The sequence below is a fragment of the Dreissena polymorpha genome, chromosome 14 (assembly GCF_020536995.1).
Source record: "Dreissena polymorpha isolate Duluth1 chromosome 14, UMN_Dpol_1.0, whole genome shotgun sequence".
Classification (NCBI taxonomy): Eukaryota; Metazoa; Mollusca; class Bivalvia; order Myida; family Dreissenidae; genus Dreissena; species Dreissena polymorpha.
Genome location: NC_068368.1, coordinates 11829926 through 11837662, shown reverse-complemented (window position 1 = coordinate 11837662; position 7737 = coordinate 11829926). Strand labels below are relative to the sequence as shown.

The window sequence follows — 7737 nt, the reverse complement described above, 5'->3', positions numbered from 1 at the left end:
TTACTTCGTTCCTTAATAATCATGCTAGTTGATACTGAGGAAATCTATTTTATTCAGCCACAAGGACTGGCCATTAAGTGTCAGATTGACAAGTTCCAAATAAAGAATTGATAATCGCTTTTTGTGTATATTTCCAACTCATTTTATATCATACAACGACACAGAATTAGCATGGACACATTTATCATACATACAAATAAAGCAACGATATCAATAATAGTCACGGCTGTAGTGTTTATCACACTAAATTATCACAGGTTCGCAGTATACGGGAAGAGACGTCATCCGTTCAGTATCATTGCTAACCGAAGCATAGAGAATGACGTCACTTCCTTGGTTTCACGATGAATGGCATTCGGTACCCCTCGCAGATTATCATAATCGGACTCGGGAGAAATACGGGTTGAAAGTAGTCCGCCCACGTGATACCATTCTAAGAATGTTACAACAACAAAAACAATAACAATGACGGCGTCCATAATTCCTGTAGAGTTTGAACTTGCTCTGGCTTCAGAGCATAGAAAATCCCCATTTTCATCTTTGCAAAATGTAAACAACTCGCAAAACGGGCCATGTTTGTTTTTACTATGTAATTTTGATTCGCGTAGGCCCGCGTAGGTAGACCGCAATACCGCTTCCGAAATGTGTATTCATACTATCTCCTTCGAGGTACTTATCCGATGTTTGACGGAAAGGGCCGAGAATGTGCGATTGGATGAATGGTAGATGCTTCGACAACGCTGTACTACAGTCAAACGAACACTTGTATGGAGTCATTCCCTGATCTTAACTGTTTAATGATAAGGAATATGTATATCTAAGCTAAAAACAAACAAGAATAATCACGTGAAATCACTTGCTCACATGTCATCACTTACACGCTATACACAAACATTGCGGAGCGGACTTAAATATTCTTCACAGGCATCATACGGACAAAAACATGCCCCGTCAAGAGCGCGTTTCGTCGCGTTATCTTCGCGTAGGTTTACATCTTTGTTTACAGAATGCCGGACAAAACCCCTTCCGGATAAAAACCCTCCCGTCAGTTTTATAGGGGCCGGACGAAAACACTCCCATGAATAAACGGGGACGGACAAAAACCCTTCCATGAAAAAAAACGGGGGAGGACAAAAACCCTCCCATGAAAAAAACGGGACTGGACAAAAACCCTCTCGTGAAATCTGAGCCACGAATTCAACTATCAACGATTATTTATGAATTTTTAATCCGAAATCGGTCATTTCCGAATGTCATTTCCGACATTGTTATTTTGTTGTCGGTTATCCGAGATATTTATTTTTTGTCATAGTGACTTCACTTCAGTAGGTAACATTACACTATATATTGACTAATTAAAATATTTCCGAATTGAAATGTTGTTATTTTACACCCATTTGACGTCAATTATATATGTTTGAACTAAGATTTGTATTATTACTTAGTATTATAAAGACTTCGATATTCATTATACCTTAGTAAGAATAACAAGTAGGGTGTTTATATAAAATATCAAATTGTGCGCCGGCAATGCATTAAGAACATCAAAGTCGTGTTTCTTTTTTAGTTATCATCGCAAAAATAACAGAGGCGGACACTGGCTTTCCAAGACATTCTTTATTTCGTTTTATAACAAGTATTATGAAGTCTAGACAGTATAATGTCACATACATTGGCAAATAAGCATAATCAATTGATAAACAAAACCCAACACTGTAGACACTTGTGTGCCTTAACACAAACAAATTGCTTTTTATATGTTGCAGATTCACAGTATGATATTTTGAACAAATGTTGTCAGCATTGAGTGATTTTTTTTTTCGGATTAATGAATGCAACATTGTTTGAAGCAAATACATTTGTCGGCGTTTAATTGCTTTTAATGGATTCTGTGATTAAACTACTTAAAAAACTAAAAGTAGTTGCAGATTCACAGTTTGCTATTTTGAGTCAATTTTGCGGATTAATTAATGCAACAATGTGTGAAGCAGTTACATTTGTTTTTTTTTATATATTTTACATAAACACCCTACTTGTTATTCATACTAAGTAATAATGAATATCGTAGTCCTTATCATACTTAGTAATAATACAAATCTAAGTTCAAACATATATAATTGACGTCAAATGGGTGTAAAATGACAACATTTCAAATCGGAAATATTTTAATGAGTCAATATATAGTGTAATGTTACCTACTGAAGTGAAGTCACTATGACAAAAAATAAATATCTCGGATAACCGACTACAAAATACAAATGTCGGAAATGACATTCGAAAATGACCGATTTCGGATTAAAAATTCATAAATAATCGTTGATAGTTGAATTCGTGGCTCAGATTTCACGGGAGGGTTTTTGTCCGGTCCCGTTTTTTTCATGGGAGGGTTTTTGTCCTCCCCCGTTTTTTTCATTGAAGGGTTTTTGTCCGTCCCCGTTTATTCATGGGAGGGTTTTCGTCCGGCCCCTATAAAACTGACGGGAGGGTTTTTATCCGGGAGGGGTTTTGTCCGGCATTCTGAAACTTCATATGTAGCTGCACCTTGATGAGTTCTACACGCCACACCCATTTTTGGGTCACTAGGTCAATGGTCAAGGTCACCGTGACCTCTAAACACATTCTTCTGACAAGCTTTTATGTGTTCAAAACTGCACCCGCAGCCGAGCGGTGGCACCCGCTATAAGGTGCTCTTGTTTCCCCGAATGCCGGACAAAACCCCTCCCGGATAAAAAACCCTCCCGTCAGTATGTAAAAAATAACATTCAACTGGTCTATACGGGACCCACTAGTATTTCTCATAATACTTCATATATGGGACCTGACAATATACCTTATACGTAGTGTTTTATCCAGGCCTAATCAGCGTGTCGCCCCGCCATGCCCCTTTTTTTCGGAGCGCCACACTGCCCCTTTCAAAGCCAGTTAGCGCCACGTGCCCTTTCATCTAGATCCATATGTATCAAATCTTATCTGCTTTTGCAAGCGCGTGTTATCTCGGTGTCCCCAAGAAGCGCATATTAATGAATGATCTGCGTATGACGCATTAGAAGAGGGCCTATTACCAAAAAAGTGCTGAAAAAAATCAATAATCATCCCGTAGCAGTTAATTGCGCAAGTTGGTATAAGCTCCAAATACGACATTTAAACTCCGCCAGGCATTTTTGTGATGCATACGTCATTTTGATTGTCTAAGCGGCATTTTCAATGGAAGCCAATAAGAAAAAAGAGTTTGTTCTTAAGAAAACGGCGTGGGTTTTGTGTCGACGAATTAATGATAGTCAGGTTTCTAAATGACAAACAACGACGACCCAAACTTCTGGCGCAGACTATTTATCTGAAATAAACCAGCAATAGTTGTTATTCAGTCCTCGCGTATGACTGTGTTTGTTTTCGCTCACTTACATGAGGTACAAACAAAAATTACCTAAACAACGACGTTACGTATTGTTATTCAAACTAAAATGATCCGAAATCTTTTGTTAATATCAGAATATTCGTAAGACACAAGGGCCGTAACGGTAAAGATTGTTATTACTTAGAGATTAGCCGAGTTTTGAATACTGTGACAGTGTCTATTACAAGTCAAATCCTCGCCGATTTTAAAGAACCTTTATTAACAGGTATAGCATTTATTTTGTTATTTAATGACAACCTGGTCCATGAGTGGCAAACCTGCATATACATGTACCGCCGTGCGTTTGACTCTCATTGTCACGTGGAACACGCGGATATTTCAGGCTGTTAGAAACTTTCTTTGTTCAATGTTTCATTAATTAATGAATACAGACAACATTTATAGTTAAAAAGCGGCATTAATTAAAGGCATTACGAAACACGTGTTATTTATTTCATTCAGGAACGTAAACAAACACTCCCTGGTTCATTTAACATTTTCATTCGAAAAAGACGAGAACGTTCAATGTGAATGTGACGTCATTGCGCAAATCTGATGCCCGCTAGTCATAAACATCTGGAAAGTTTAATTTCAGTTTAGAGCTGCCATGATCAGTTACATTTTCGTGTTTTGCATTCGATTTGAATGTTTTCCAAAAAAATATAATAATGAATGCACATGTCAACACAATAGCTGTGTATTTTAAGTATACAGTTCGCGTGAATTTTTCACGAAAATAACATTTAAAATGTATAAATCCAAGTTTTAAGCTGTGATTGAAAGTTTCAACAAGTTGAAAACACCCAATGTGCCCGTTGTAAGAGAATCGCCGTGCGAAATGCTTTTTTTTTAAAGTCATGAGCCATGCCCCTCTGCCCTTCTAGATTAAACACTATATACTGGACCCCACAATATTACTTATATGGGACCCAACAGTATTTCTTACAAGTTATATGGGACCCCACAATATTACTTATATGAGACCCGAAAATGAGTGTAAACATGTTTATTTCTTATATGGGACCCTACAATGGTTCACCGGTAGGGGACAATAAATTATATTAAACACATGATGTGCTATACATGTACATCGCAAGCTACATGTATATCGCGATCATGATCCATGGATCTGCAGTGTAGTTAAGTAAACAACTGATTGCTTAAAACATAGAATCATTACAGGCCTTTCCACTCTATCATAGTGCCAGTCGCAAAGTGCCATGTAATGGTGATAATTGCGATGATTTGGGGTGTTGTTAGATATTTTAAATGGTCGTTTGTTTTATTGCTTCAGAGATATGGCAACATTGAAATATACCGACTTTGCGCTTACATGTGAAGTGTTTGTCACAGTGTACGAAGCTGATTCAAGACTGTTTCTTTGACCACCATGACAAAGGTTAGTATGGTGTGTTTTTAGCAAATTCGGTGTAATTATAGGAAATAATTTTACATGTATTGGTTCTTTATAAATGTGACATGATATCTCTGTTTTACTCGTCAAAATGGCAAGTTAAGAGTGTATAACGCCTTGTAGAAAGTGAACGTTAGATTCTGATAATGTTGAGACTCCTTTCATAAATACAAACCACTATACATTCACCAGCTAACAAAAAAAGACAGTTGCTAGTCAGAATTGTTTTCCTTCAATATGATTTCCAACACAAAATCTATGCTGTGTGAACTCTGTATATCCTTGAAGCTAATCAATTCATGTGCAGTGTTTACGTGTGCAGTGAGTCCTGCAGGGGACAGGATTTATGTCACCAACAGAGGCCAGCACAAGCTCCTCACATTGGCTATAGATGGCACCCTTATATCCACCTTCAACTACCCTGAACTCAAATATCCACGGGGTGTTCATGTTACACCTGCAGGACAGGTGCTAGTCTGTACCTCCAAAAATGTGATACAGGTTAATCGGGAAGGCAAAAAGAAGCTGGCAACGCTGCTTTCACAAAAAGATGATGACCAAACACTTTCTATCTGTTACAACAAATATATTGACCGGATCACTGTAGGAACAGGTGGCCACACAATCTTTGATCTGAAACGCCAATAGTTTCTCCAATCCAATATTTATGCATGCAATCTTGCAAACGTTATATTTGATTAGTATTTGAATGAAACCATAAGCAAGAGCATTTTATACTGCAGACAGGAAGAAACCTAGCGTTAAAGTTTAACATAATGTTAATTGTTTAAGTTAATAGCTATTAAACATTTATTTTCAAATAATATGTATTTAACCAGGATTTAACGAAGATCAAAATACTAGTTACTAGTATTAGACTGTGGCATGTTGGGTGGATGGGCATGAAGTTGGGCGTCAAGCAGGCAGTGTCCGGCCAATATGTTAAGTTTCCAGTGAACAGACTTGATGAAACTTTGAATAATGCAAGCTGCACAGATACCTTGCTTTGGAGTGTATTTGGGGCGTTTTGGGTAAAGGTCAAGGTAACCTGCTCGAGGTATTGTACGAAGAATGCGTGTGTAGGTAGCCTATATGCAGACCTAGCTTGCAGTTGGAGCCAGTCAAGTCAAGGTTTGGGACAAATCGATTTCCTAGCTTGGAGTTCTAGTTTGGTCCAATTGGGTCAAGATCATAGTAAATATTTCTATAAATAGATAAACTGTATCGGCTCAAATAACTTTTATGAAGGTATTGTTTTGTATGGTTTTAGCTAACATGCATACCTAGCTTGCGTTTGTATGTGTGACCAGTTGGATCAAGGTCACTGTTATATAAGATAGAAACTCTGTTTTGGGCTTCTTAACTTGATTTTTACAGACATTATGCGCTACAATTTTGTGTGTGGGTATCTTAAATGCAATGTTAACACGGTATTGTACACTTAATTCAATTAAATTAATATCTAAAACAATTCAAACCTTTTATGGTGGTGTCATGTGTCTGTATTTTGTTGTGTGTAAGTAGCTTATATGCTGGGTTGCTTGTTGGTCCAGTTTGACTGCAATATTAATATCAATGAAGTTGCCAGCACTGTGATTAAGATTGAATTGGAGACTGTGAATACAAAACACTGAAAATGTACTGCTTTGTCTAGATGCAGAACATGGTAAAATGTAAGAGTGTTAAAACAAGGTGTGTTCCTAGAGTAGGAAATTTGATAAACAATTCAGTCTGCGTATTCGGCGAAGGTTACTATGTTTCTCGCCAAGATTGTAATATGCATGTCACTTTTTCAATGTGTGCTATTTTAACCTGTTTTTAATAATACAAATGCTGTATAATCTTTATTGTCTAAAAATTGAACAAATAGTTAATGTGTTGTTACAAGTTTAAGCCTTTTTATTTAAGCTTGATTTAATCAAAATGCATTGCGCTTATTGAAACACTCGAGTCCGTTTCCTGAGAAGAACCATTCATTTAGAAAGACTCTCGTATTGGGATCGAACCAGAGGCTTCGTGAGCGCTATGCTGATTGCTGACATCATATCTACTACGCTAGCGCCATATTTGTACCTAATATAATTTTACCAGACCCCAGCATGTTCTTTTTCAGTGCAACTTGTATTGCTTCCAAATTATAATGTACATGTATATCTTTTAGCTGCACTGCATGACTCCTATGCTGTATTCACAAAGCATCCCAAGTTAAAATTTACTCTACGATAATATTATGATCATTCAATAACTGTTATGTTAATAAAGAACACAAACACTCAGAATGGGTATTTTGGCTTTCACTATCTTGTTTAATCAATTATGAGATACCTTGTGAATGTCAAGTTGTTCATAAGATTGGTCGTAACCGATATTGGTAATTCATGTTTATTTTACATCATCAACAAAGCAATTAACTAAGTTGCCCATTCCGGCAATCTCTTGCATATTGCTAATGAGTGTTCGATTACAGTTCCTGACTACCGGTAGCATGTTGTTTGTTTTCACGTTCAATGACAGAATGCAATCGTAACGCAAGGTCGATTTCTTGAGACCTAACAAATAGGACGTGCCTTCCGAAGATGTGCCTTCCGAAGCCCTCCGAAGGCCAATTACGCATTAAATACAATATAATAAAAAACATTCATCAGGCTGCCTGCCTTTTGATTAGAAAACTAGAAAGTAATCGAGTGGCCACGAATATATAAAATGCGACAAAAGAGGGGATTTTTGTCTTCTGGGAAGCTTCTTCATTCAATATTTGCACAGTTCAATGCACCGCTAGCTCTTTGTCACCCAAAGACCCTAGGTGAAGCGTCCGCCACTTAGTACGACTTTCGTTGACTCCAACCCTCTGAAGAACCTCTAAACTTACAACAATAACTCTGCAGCCGGGGCAGCACCGTTTGAAGTAATTACGTAATTAATTTAGAGT

The 7737-nt window shown here is 37.4% G+C and overlaps 1 protein-coding gene across 1 annotated transcript in view; it reads left to right on the top strand.

The window, feature by feature from the left end:
* Window positions 1-7737, top strand: part of LOC127857519 (nucleolar protein 14-like) — a 106712-nt gene that overhangs the window by 84951 nt on the left and 14024 nt on the right. The gene's annotated exons all lie outside the window — the stretch shown is intronic.